Source organism: Pistacia vera, unplaced genomic scaffold (assembly GCF_008641045.1).
Source record: "Pistacia vera cultivar Batoury unplaced genomic scaffold, PisVer_v2 Contig359, whole genome shotgun sequence".
Taxonomy (NCBI): Eukaryota; Viridiplantae; Streptophyta; class Magnoliopsida; order Sapindales; family Anacardiaceae; genus Pistacia; species Pistacia vera.
In genome coordinates this window covers 1,754,431-1,767,908 of record NW_022196178.1, presented here as the reverse complement: position 1 = coordinate 1,767,908, position 13,478 = coordinate 1,754,431, and the positions used below count along the sequence as shown (strand labels likewise).

The window sequence follows — 13,478 nt, the reverse complement described above, 5'->3', positions numbered from 1 at the left end:
CGTCGCGATTTCAGAGACTGGAGTTCCAATCAATTTCAGCAACAAATTGTTGTGATTTCAGCCAAGGATGGTTGCGATTTCAGCAAGATTGAGTTTTGATTTGTGATATTTTTCAGATTTTCGCGATTTCATTCAAGTTTTTTCAGAGTTTTTTGCACGTAGAGGAACTGAGGAAGAAGGAACTGCACAACACAAAGGGAGAAAGTGAGAAATTAGGGTTTTTTTTTTCATTTTTCAGATTGGGCCAGTTTTTCTTGCGGTCCTGTTGGACCAGCAGTCTAGCATTGTTTAAACGGTCCAATGACGGGTTAAAACAGTTTATTGCATAATAACGGTTTTTATACTGACTCGAACCGGACACATGACCGGTTCACGATCCAACCGGTTGGACCGACCGGTCCGATCCGGCTTTTAAAACAGTGATAAATCATGGGCGAGTAATGTGTTTAAGGGTTAAAAGGGTATGTTATTGTGGGCTATATGAAAGAAAATCAAGGCTAAAATATTTTAACCTTGGCTCAAAAAGGGTAACTAGTGATAATCACAACATATAGGGTTGGCTTGAAAAACTCAAACGGTCCAAAGATGGCCTAAGTCACTTCTTCAGTCATGCATCATCTAGGATTTCGCCTCGGGTGGTCCTCAAATAGGTTCCAGAGTTTGGGGATCTCAATTATGTCTTAGGTTGTGCACATACCAACCATTCCTAAATATTAAAACTAACCTACTAGACATACCACATTCATGCGAGTTTCAAATTACAGCAAAACTAACATTTAGAATAATTTCTCGACTAAAGCAAAATTTTGCATTATTCTCAATGCTTTATGTTGTTGAATTACTTACTATCAACGACAAATATATTGATCTAGAAGAACAATCAAAACAAAACAAACATCCAAAAACTCTTACAAATAAATTGACGCAAGTCCCCAACCCCAACCTAAATCCTACATTGTCCCCAATGTGGCAATCAAAGCAATTAGGAGGTTATGAGAAAGAATCAATTACCCATGTTGAAACATCGTAAAATGCGAACGCTATGTAGCACCAAGTGTTCACCCTGTATTGGATTCAACTATCTACCAACAAAAGAAACAACATGGTATCCTTGAAGTAGAAACCACATTCTTGTTAAAGATCATGAGTTTGGGAAGAAATAAACAACAAAATAAAAAAATAAAAGAATACAACCACACATACTTGAGAAGCGTCTACACTTAATCAACTAGAAAATGAAAATGAAAATGAAAATACGGCAAATGTCATCAACAAAACAAAAACATGCACACAACATATGAAAGACAAAAACAAATGAAATAACAACGGTCCACATCCCTCGGATCCCGCACTCTCCTCGTCTCACTCCTCATCATCTTGCGCCTCATCACTCTGCTCGTCATCAGGCATATAATCCGACACATCAGGCTCAAAACGCCCTAGATACATCAGAAACTGAAACTGAAACTGAGGCTGAGTACTATCGGCCCCAGCCTGAGTAAGGTGGAAGTGCTGAATCTGTTGCATAGTCTGCCAACACTTTGCCTGATAAGTCATCTGATCCGTGGCCCAAGTCTGCCATGCCTGCATCCAGCACACCTCATAACTCACTCGGGTTAGTTGATCTCTCATACTCAGCAATAGCTCCAACATGGGTGGGGGCGCAGAAGTGGATAGACATGAAATGCTCTCAATGGGCCTTGGTCAGAGATTCCGGATTGCTCCCGTGTTCCAACCATGCAGCTTCAGATAAAAGGCGTCATTCAATGGGGATGATAGCTTTCTTCGGACTTCATCATCCCCTATTGGCACTCCAGCTTGCTTGCATTAGGCAGTGATCAAATTAGGGAACAAGTAGGACACTAATGGGTTTCTCGCTGTGGGCAGAATCCGATAACAAATAAGATTGCCCACATCTACCCGCATCTGCTGAGCAATACCATAAAGCAATAGTGCCCTTCTGTGTCTACTGTGCTGTGATGAACAGTGGGGAAAATCGAGCCGCACACAAAATACTGCCACAATTGATGCAGGGGTGTCAAGAATTTTGCCAGAATACCTTTGTAATTGTCCTTAGACATTTTCCATTCACCTTGACCGACGGTTAAAGTCTGCAAAACCAATCCATAAACTGGGTCCTTGAAGAATGTATTTAATTCATCCTCTGCCACTGGAATATCACGGAGGCCATAAAATTGATTAGTTGTTGCTGTATCAAAGCTAACCTCCACTCCTCTAATCGTAATCTTCCCATTTTTGCTTTCATACGCGTTAGCGTAGATTTCCATTACCAAAGGTTCAACGGCAGGCTCGGGATGAGAACAGAATTTCTCCCATTTCATCTCTCTAATCACAATAGTAACCCCTGGCTACTCATTCTCAAAATCAAACCCCCTTTCGTCTACAAACCCGTGTCCGCCAGTCACGGTCTCAATATACCTCTTCTCTGCCACAGGACTTACAAAGCGCACATAACTCGAACGTGGGGCTGCTTTCTTTTTTCCCTTAGCAGCAGCCCCACTGTCTCTAGGTCTCTTGGTGGGCGCCATCTCACACACTATGAGAGCGTCAATCAACAACACTCTTCACCTATTCAGCCTAACACAAACTCACCAACACAATACACAAACAAGCCTACACCACCTGCCACAGCTGCACACTCACACAATACACAATACACACGGAAAATCTTGAAAGTTCCCCTCAAAGTAACCTCAATCAAATAGCCAACACTACACCGCAATTCAATCAGTACCCCACTGCACCACACACACACTCACGCCCACGCACTTCAATCAACCCAAACACACTTCAATTCCAATCAAGGCAGCCGGCATCACACAAGTAGAATACACTAATTTAACTTCAAAAATTGACAATTTCACTTAAAACCAGCCGCAAACAATCGCAATTAGTCACCCAACACAATCCACAAGGCAACTTATCAAAGCATTCGGTGTAAAGTGTCCCAAGTGCCCAATCCGCATCAACATGCACAATTTATGCTTCAATTAAGAATGAAAAAGGGCTTACCAAGACACCAAGAACGAATCTGAAGCTTTAGATTGAAGAAAAATTCCCCAAATTGCCAAAACCTAACCTCTTCATCTTCAATTCGAACAAATCCTGCAAAATAAAATGACGATAAGAGTTTGGGTGATATGGGAAGGGATTGGATGTGGTGAATGGTGTGGATTCTGGAGTAAAAAGCGAAAAAAATTGATTGGAGAGGAGAGTGTGAAATGGTGCTGCGGCGTGAAGAGTGTCCGAGGAGAAAAGAAAAATCTGCGTTTTTTTTTCTTTTTTATATAACCCGATTCGCGCCGCGGCATTAATTAGTTGCGCTGCAGCGCTTTTGTTATGGAGGGGGCTCGCGCCGCGGCTTGGAAAATTGTCACGCCACAGCATTAAGTTTCTGTCTTGGAGGGCATTTTTGTGCCGCGGCGTGGCTTCGTGATCATTTTCGAGCCGCGGCGTGAATTAGTTGTCACACCCCAGCATGAAGTTTCTGCCTTGTGGTCCCTTTTGGCGCCGCGACATGAAAAATCCGAGCCACGGCGTAAAACGGTTATTCCTGAAAATAGAAAAAAAAATTAAAACTAACACGTAAACAAGAATAACGTAAATGTAAAAGAAATAAAAAAATAAAAAAATAAAAAAACTTGGGTTGCCTCCGAAGAAGTGCTTTATTTAAAGTCTATGCATTACGGAATGCATGGTCTTTTACTTCATGTCGTTGAGGTATTCCACCACTTGTTTCGAAAGGAAATCTTCCAAGTATGGTTTCAAGCGATGCCCATTAACCTTGAAATTACTCATTGTCTTCATGTTTTTGTTAGAGTAAATGTCCTAGAGCCAATAAATTATTATGGAATTGACTCTTTGTAACAATGTTTATTCATCAATAAAAGACATTATCCACTATATCACGTAAATCATATTATATATATTGATATATGTCCATAGGATGGTAGAACGAGAACATCAAGTATTTCAAATCTTGATAGTGAGAACCCTATGATCACATATGGTGGCCATTCTAGAAATGTCTGTAGCCCCAGTATTATTTTAACCAAGAACACAGATAATACGGTAAGGTTATCATAGTGTTAAACGACCATGTCAAAGGACAATGACTGATCTCACTTGTTAAGGTTGTTTGCCAACAACTTGGTGTGACACATAGGTGCTTGTTGTAGGCAAGTTCACTGGACAGACCCACCAGAGGATTCTATATGGATGGTAACCCTAGTGTCTATGGAATAAATCCTCTAACGAATGGTGGTGCATGTGATCCGTAGACTTGAGATCACCGGAGTACCTTGTGCACCGATTGGTGTAGTTTGACATTAGCCCAATGTAGTTCTATTCAGAGCTATCAATACGATGATTGAATGCATCAAGGAGTGTATCAAGACTATGGTGGATTGACAAAGGATTCATCACTCCCAGCCAAGGGAGAAGTTATCTCACCTGACGGCAATTTAGTGAATGATAATGGCACTAAAGTTGTGCCACAGTGGGATTGAGTGTTGCCAATTCAATTTAATATTCTGTCATTGGTCCAATAACTGAATACATAGATATCGAGGATAACTGAGGTTGACATTATTTCTATACCTCGGTCTCGATGAGATAAAAATGATGAAATGATTTGATTGCACGGTAACCATATCATTGATAAGTTGCGATTTTGCTGAATCCGAATCTATAAGTGGCCATGATGCCTCGCTAGGGGTCAATCTGATCTGGGTGTATTAAGACAATTAATTGGAGTTAATCGCAATACTATTCATTGCTGATATGATAGGAGCCTGGGGTCACACACTTAGAAGATAATTTAAGAATCGTCTTTGTGAAAGAGGTATTTTCATCTTTTAGGACGAAAGAGTATTTGGTAATCTCACAGTGAAATTAAATTTGCTGAGGTTGTTGTTTGTATTTAATTTTAATATTAAAATTAAAAATTAGTAAGATTATATTTAAATATAGTGCACATATATTTAAATGAATTATTATTAATTAAATGTTAAATATATTATATATATATATATATATATATATATAATATTAATTGATTTTAATTATAATAATAATTAATAAAATTTGAAATACCAATTAAAGGGTTTGGTTGCAAGGGTGAATTAGGCTTAGAGCCCATGGCTATTCTTAAGTGGAATAAGGTTTTAATTTGTTACTATATAAGTGCAACTTAAAATTAAAAACATAGAAATTCATCCAATAAAAAAAACCCTAGCCACCCTTTTACTCTCACTTCTTATGTTTTCACTCTGAGTGCAAAAGAAAATTTTCTTTTTCTTTGATGTCTTTGATTCTTGAAGCGGGCAATGTTCTGGCAAAACAATTGTCGGTTCTTCGGATTATCTTCGTGTGGATTTCATGAGTGGTGATCCTACATTGGATCGATTAGCAAAGAAATATGGTGAACAGTGTCGATGAACAGTGTGATGAACAGTGTTATGAGCAAAGTCAGAGATATTCGGAGGAGCCTCCAAACGTGGGTATGAACTAAATCCTTGTATGGGTTTGTTTTACACAGATTTTATTTACGTTTTAAGTTTATGCATATGAACAATACAATTTGTGCCTGGATTTTGGGATGTGTAAGTGACTTTTCGTTCGTATAATTACGTTTTTTCGCTGCACGAACTTGATTACTTACCAACAGTGGATCAGAGCCAGGTTACTAGATTGTATGTTTAATCGTCGTGTTGATAACATGTATATTGATTGATAACATGTTGATGCATAAATGGTTGTTTTTAAATCTGTAAAATTCTGTTAATTGAATGACTAATGGTGTGTTGATGAATGATTTATTGTTGGTTGGTGTCCTGATCGAATGCTTGTGCATTCGATTCGATTTGGATCCGTGTCATTCGTGAAAAACTGCAAAAAGGTGTCACTGTGCGATTCATGGTTTGTGGTGTTCGCCGCGGGTGAAATAAAACTTCGCTTCGACGAGATGCCAAAAGTAAATTGGAGCAGTGAAATATACTTCATCACGGCATTGGGTTGAAAAGTAGATCACGCCGCAGCAAAATAAAAATTTGCCACGGCACAAAATTCTTTGGAATGTTTGTGTTTTCTGGAAGTTCACGATATGGCAACGAAATAAAACTGTCGTGCAGCAACCATGTGGGTATGAACTTCATCGCGGCGAAGAATTTCTTTGTCGCAGTAAGAAAGCTACATATTCTGTTTTGCTTTTTGTTTTTCACACAGGGGCCAAATTGTAGTTTTTGAACCTTTAAAGCGAATAATCATTCTGTACATTTAAGAGGGTAATTAATAATTATACCCACCCAATTCAAAATGTTTGTTTTGAATATATGCAATGTTCTTGTGAAATTGCATGGTGCCCGGTACATGAGCCTTAGACCTATTGTTTACTGTTATATTGGGTTTGCTTGTAATTTTATAAAGAAATAGGAACTGCGTGTCCTACCTCTCTCTTAATATCTCATTTATTTCTTCTTTCATCTCACTGCCCTCGTATGTAACGCGAGGTTTTATTTTATTGAGTGTAAATTAGAATGATTTTATTATAAAATTTTTGTAATGATCGTAAAGCAAATACGAAGGAGTTATAAAGACCCAAGATTTACTTTTAAACCCTAGGTTGACTTACCGATTCCTCTAGGCTCGAGGAAATCGATTTTAGTGGGCCATGTACTGGCAGTTTATTTTGTTTAGCAGGCATGCTAAGGTTGAATGTTCAATAACATGCCAAACAATGTCATTCTAATAAAGATAATAATCTGATGAGACATTAATAAAAACTCTCAAATTAAGTATATTAAGTCACGTATGCCTTCCATCATCATGGTTTTAATCAAACCACTGTTTGTCGAAACCTTGTTCGCCAAAGCAAAGGGTACACTTCTACCAGTGGGAGGTTAAAATTCATTGGAGTTTTCCTTAATAGTGATGGGTCAACTTAAAATGACAAATTTGCTTGTTTGCCAAAGCGAAGGTTGATAAACACGTCATAGGCATAGTAGAGAAGTGCACATGTTCTGTGTACGTGGCGACATGTAGTGTCCACTTGTAATACTGGGAATCACACTTGAGGATGATGGCTGGGCTGTTGGATTGTTTGATTGGTTGTTGGCTTACTTCACATTTGAGGTGGTAGTGGGAGCTATCAACTAGTGTGGATTGAGTTTGTGGTCACCTAATCAACCATTTTGGCTTGTCGCCAAAGCGAAGGTTTGAAATGGGCTAGATGGGATCTCAATCCACTAGGAAAGCCAACGGGCTTTCCTGAGTTAATAGGGAGGGCTATTGACTTAAGGAAAAATAATAGGAGTGATTGTTTAATAAAAGGCCTTATTAAATAAAAATTAACATGATAATAATTTGCTTTATTCTGCACTTGTAGATTCACTTTAAGAGCAAAATGATCCCAACATCACTGCACAAACCATCGAATATGGGAGAGAAATGGAATGGTGAGAATTTCGTGACTGGTTAGAAGTATAAACAATATACTTCAGTCAAGCGAAGATTATACACCATTGAGCAGACTTTGTCGCCAGAGCCTGCTGATAATTCTATCCATGAGACGGGGATATGTGAAGGATACAATGATGCGAAAGCAGAAATGACTAGATACATTGTGCTTGCATCAATGACACCATTACTGAACAGTAGTGCCATAAAATGGACTTGGCTTTATTCTTTATTTTCTTCAAAGAAATGAGAAGCATATGGTGTCTCAGTTATTATTCAGATGTAGGATGGAAGAGGGTACAAAATTGGTGATCATATACTCAGTTGACCGAGTATATGAATAGGCTGAGATTTTGGGATGCAGACTTAATGAGGGTTTAATAATAGACCTAATATTACAGTCTTTGCCAAATTCTTACTCTGAATTTGTTTATGACTTCATTGAGGATGATAAGAAGAATACCCTTTCTGGCTTCTGGATATGTGAATGCTACTGAGTCAGGCATGAGAATGTTAGAACATTAACATTGGTTAAAGCCAACTCAAGTGAGAAGGTAAGGGCTTAGAAGTCATTGGAAAGAACTGCTATAGATAGAAAGGGCTTTTGTCCTCACTGTGGGAATCCTAGCCACTGGAGGAAACATTGCAAAACTTCTAGCAAAAAGGAGAAGAATGTTACTTTTTCGTCAAGTATGTTCTTAATTGAGATAACTTCTCCTGTCAACATAATGTGTCATTGACTTAGGATTGTGGTACTTGATAACTAGGATTATACTGATTTATCTAGGCTTTTTGGCCAGATTTTGGATACTTCTTATTATGTGCCTGAATTCTAAACTTAATTGCATATATTTTATGTTTCAGGCCACAAACGTGCCGTTAGAGCAAATAATGAGCAAACTTGAGTTTTGGACCCAGAAGCAAGCGCACTCAGGATTCGGGGAAGTTTGAAGCGGATATGAAGCACTATGAAGTTTGTCCTACTTGGAGAGCACAAAGATTGAAGATTCAAGCAGGGAAGCAAGCGGAGGGCACTTCCATAATTTCAGAATGTTCGGAAGACTTCGCCGCAGCGAAGTAAACTCTCGGGAAGATTAACAATTTTAAACCAACTCGTTGCCACAGCGAAGTATACAAGATTTATTTTTCAAAACTGTGCATTTTAATTTAGGCGAAAGTTTTAGGTTGTTATGGACCGACTATATAAAGAAAACTTAGTCTTTTTATTGAAGAGTTCGACATTGTGGGAAAAAATGAGTGAAGATTGGAGATTGAACTTCTTGGATCATCAAATAGGGAAGATTTTGTTCTCTTTCTAATTCCACATGTTGAATGCATTGTTTACTGTTTTTTGTTCTATTTGTGTAATTTTAGTATGAACTAACTTGTTTGGGTTAGGGTTTGATGTAATTGGGATTTTTTTTTATGTTAATCAATAAATTGATGTTGCTTTTACATTCTATTGCATGGATTGTGTGATTATTCTTGTTCTTATGAATACTTGTGAACATGATGAGACTGAGAAGTGAATCATGATTAGCTTCTTAGGGTATTATTGCCGTTGTTGATTGACGCTAGAGATAGGTTTGAGAATCAATGAAATCAATTTAGGATTCCATTAGCTTAACGAATTGGATCTATTAACCTTCAAATGTTGGGTGTGTGGAAGCTTAATAGAGAAAAGTAGGAAAAACATGCCTAAGAAGGTATGTTTTACACATTAGGGAATCTGATTTATAATCCGTGCATGTGAGTGTAGAAGTAGCATAATTCGTAGATTAATTCATAAAATCCTAGTGAAGTTAAAAACCTAACCGTTTGTTTTTATGATATTCTCTGAATTAACCTTGCTGTCTTAATTAGTTTTAAGTACGTAGTATTCTTGTTTCACTTTAGCTTAAATTTCTCCCGCAAATCCAAACATCTTTCGGTTTCTCCAACTGATAAACAACAAGGAAAATCAGTGCTAACAAACAACTCCGTGGGAAAGATACTTTACTTATCACTTTATTACTTTTTGCGACTAGTGCACTTGCTACATATTGCATGTTGTTGTAATTTCAACGCATCAAGTTTTGGCGCCGTTGCTGGGGATGATTTTTGTGTTAACATTGAACTTTTCTTGTGTTAGCTAGATTGGAGTTTAATTTAGTTTTAATTGTTTCTAGTTTAATTTTGTTGTTCTTTTCTGTTAGCCTGTGATCTCACGCTTTCTTCTTTCTATGTAGTTTATGCGAAAGCTAGACGTCATCCAGTGGTTCCTATTGATCCAGAGATTGAAAGAACCGCAAGAAGACTTGACAGAGAAAGAAGAGAACGAGAGGCTATAGTCATTGAAATGGCGGAGAATAGAACACTAAGGGAATTTCAGTACCCACGGTTGATGGCAGTGGTCCAAGTATAACTAGGCCACCAGTGCAAGCCAACAACTTCGAAATAAAGCCGGCAATCATCCAGATGATCCAACAGTCGGTACAATTTAAGGGAGATCTAAAGGAAGATCCAAATTCACACATTGCAAAAATTCTTGGAGATTTGCGATACCTTCAAATCAAACAGAGTGTCAGATGATGCCATCATATAAGACTGTTCCTTTTTCATTAAGGGATAGTAAAGTAAAGGGATGATTAATGGCACTACCACTAGGAACAATCATGTAACGCCCACTTGAGGTACGTAGTTAAGACTTGATGAATGGCTGAATGTTTATTGATTTACCCTCATTTGAGTTTGTATGTTGTAATTGTTGGTTTGGTTGGAGTGGTTGCCCTGAAATTTGTAAAGACTTGGCGAAATTTTGATGGTATAGTCTTCGCTGGGGCGAAGAAGAAGCTTCGCCGGCGAAGAGGTGCTACAACCCACGGTGTAGCTGCTGTAAGTTTCGCGGGTGAAGAAATAGCTTCGGTGGCGAAGACTCGGCTGAAATTTCCTTGAGTTTTAGAGAATTCTTCCTTGAGGCAACAATGACCATTCTACCCTCATTGGTAGGAAAAGTGGGGGAGTGAAATGCAAGGAAATGCATGGAGAATAGTTTATTAGGGGTGCATTTGCAAAGCATTAAAGGACAAAGATGGAATTTAAGAAAGAGTAAGGGTAAGATGGGAAAGAGGGGGAGAAATATGAGATATTAAGGGTTTAGTTTTAGAAACCTTTCATTTTCTTTCTTTCCACCGCCTCTTTCATTCAAATTCTCAAATTTTCATTCAACTTTCCAAGGATTTTGGAGGGTTTTTGACTAGAAGTGATACAAGTGATCTAAGCACTAAAGGTAAGAATCCTTATTCTAGATGTGAATTTTATTGGTGTAAGAGTAGGATCCTTATTGAGTTTGTGTTAAGGTTAAGAGAAAGTATCAAGCCATCAAGGGTGGAGAGCTTAAGTGGATATACTGAGTTTAAGGTAAGTAAATCCACCTAAGTGTGATTTACATGATTGAATGATGTGTAGAGATTTCTATATGATTAATTGATTGAATTTTTATTGTTGTCATGTATTGATGGATTTATGAATGAGTTTATTGTTGTTTATGAAGAGAATTCCACATGAAAATGGAGGATTATGTGATTAAAGTTGGTAGAAGTATGGACAGAATTGAAAGAATTTTGAGAGGAATATTTGAAGTGTATTTTCTTTGCAGGATGTGTGATGAATTAAAGGAGTTGAACTCCAATTTGGATGGTTAGAAAGAAGTAGAATATAGTAAGAGTAGATTTTGTATGCCACACATATTGTTTGATGAAATGCCTAAAAGAAGCATGAGTAGAAGTAGAGAACCTTACTTTATGCAACATAGCATATTTGCATTCATGAATGCATATAAGAAAGATTCTAGGCATGAGCCATCCATAGGCATATGTTTATTTGAATAATCACCTAAGAAAGAAATATGAGAAATGAGAAAGAAACACTCTAAGAATAGAGATAAAGAAAAGAACTAATTCTCTTAGAATAAGAGAAAGAAAGAGTTAGCACTAGAGAAGTGCTAAAGAAGAGAAAAGAGAATAGGTTGTGTGATGGGGAGCCCGTGAGTGTAGAAATTAACCACATGTAACCGCCATGAGAGAGCGGTATCCGCCATGAGAGAGCGGAATGAGAATGAGAAAAAGAATTCGTATAGCCGTGAAAATACATGTGGGTGAGGGCTATACATGAGAGAGAGTACACTCACATGACATAAGGGTTTCGAATCCATGCATCAACCAAGACCGATCGGCGAAGAATAAGAAGAAAGAATAAGAAAGCATGAGAAAAGAATAGAAAGAAAAGAAAAGAGAGAAATGCATTGTTATGATTAGTGCATATGCATCCCATCCATGCATGTTATTATGAGATTCTCCATGGGGGAGATGAGAATAGAAGAAGAAAAGAAATAGTGAGAGCTAGAAGTAGAGTAAGAAAAGAATTGAAGAGTAATACACGGGGACTATGGAATAAAAAGATTTACTTACTGAGCATCTTTGTGCTCACCCCGTGTTTTCTATGTTTTTACAGGTCATAGGTGAGGACTTGGTCGGATGGACATCGGCAAGCGGGGAGACTTGACTGCACTGTCCACGTTTTGAGAGTCTTCTTGTACAAATGATATTGTACTTTGTAAAGAATGTATATATTAAGTAAAGAAATTTTTTGGGCCCAACTAGTTTGATAAGTATATTGTCTTTTCATAGTATACTTAATGGATTTGATAGTAGAAAGAAGTTGTTACAAATCACAACCTGGAATGAATTGGCACATAAATTCCTTACTAAATACTTCCCTCCAGCGAAATTTGCAAAGATGAGAAATGATATCACATCATTTCTACAGGAAGAGGACTGAATCACTTTATGAAGCTTGGGAAAGATATAAGGAACTGCTGAGAAAGTGTCCACACCATGGTTTGCCAGTTTGGGTGCAAGTTCAAACATTTATATGGGTTGATGGTCAATGTGCAAACGATGGTGGATGCGGCATCTGGAGGAGCATTGCAAAACAAGACACCAGAAGAAGCTTATGAGTTGCTTGAAGTCTTGGCAAGTAACAGCTATCAGAGACCCAATGAGAGAATGCAATCGAAGAAGTCTATGGGTATTCATGAAGTTGATGCTTACACGGCCATTTCAGCCTAATTATAAAACTTTAGAAGCAATTAGGAAGTATGCAAGTGAATTCTATTCAAAACACCTCAACTGACATGTGATTTTTGTGCAGGTAAACCATGCGGAGCAATGAATGTCAAGTAGGGAACACCTTCGCTTCAGCTTTATCATCATCGGAAACAAGTCAACAACTTGGCAGGGAATCAAAGACAACAGAACAATCTCTTTTCCAACACGTACAAATCTGGTTAGAGAAAGATCATCAAATGTCTTGGGGCAAGCAGAATCAGTAGAATAACCAATGTAATCAAAGAACAGTGCCAAACAATCAAGTGGGGGTGAATAATCAACTAGGGGATCAAAGATTGTCAAAATTGGAGGATAGTTCGGGAAATTCATGTAAGAGACCACAGGTTTCATGAGTGAGACGAAGGCAAATTTAAGAAACCAAGGGGTGTCCATTCGAAAGTTAGAGTACAGGTGATGGGCAGTTAGCAGAAAAACTGAATGACCGACCACAGGGTTCCGTACCAAGCAACACAGTGACAAATCCACGTGAAACAAGTGAATGCAATAACTCTACAGAGTGGAATAGTCTTGGAAGAGGGGAACAAACAGGAAAAGATGAGAACCTACCAAGTGAAGCAAAGGAAGATTCTAATGAGGAAGTCGACAAAAAGATCATTGTTGAAAGAGAAACCAACAAGTCCAGGGAAGATGAACCAAAGAGGGAAGATAGGGAAAGGCAAAAAGAAAGAAAAATGGCCATTTCCTAAGATACCACCAGAGTTGGCATATCACACCCTCTTGTGCCTTTTCTCGGAGCTCAGAAAGAAAAATCAGGATAAGCAGTTACAAAATTCATTGAGATATATAAAAACTACAATATTAAAATTCCTTTGCAGATGTCTTGCAACAGATGCC

At 38.1% G+C, this 13,478-nt stretch overlaps 1 non-coding gene across 1 annotated transcript; it reads right to left on the bottom strand.

Annotated features, from left to right (window-relative positions):
* Positions 1-12,249: 12,249 nt before the first annotated feature.
* On the bottom strand, positions 12,250-12,357 carry LOC116139816. Its single transcript, XR_004129515.1, has one exon. It is a non-coding gene; the product is annotated as a small nucleolar RNA R71 (small nucleolar RNA).
* Between the last annotated feature and the right edge of the window lie 1,121 nt (positions 12,358-13,478).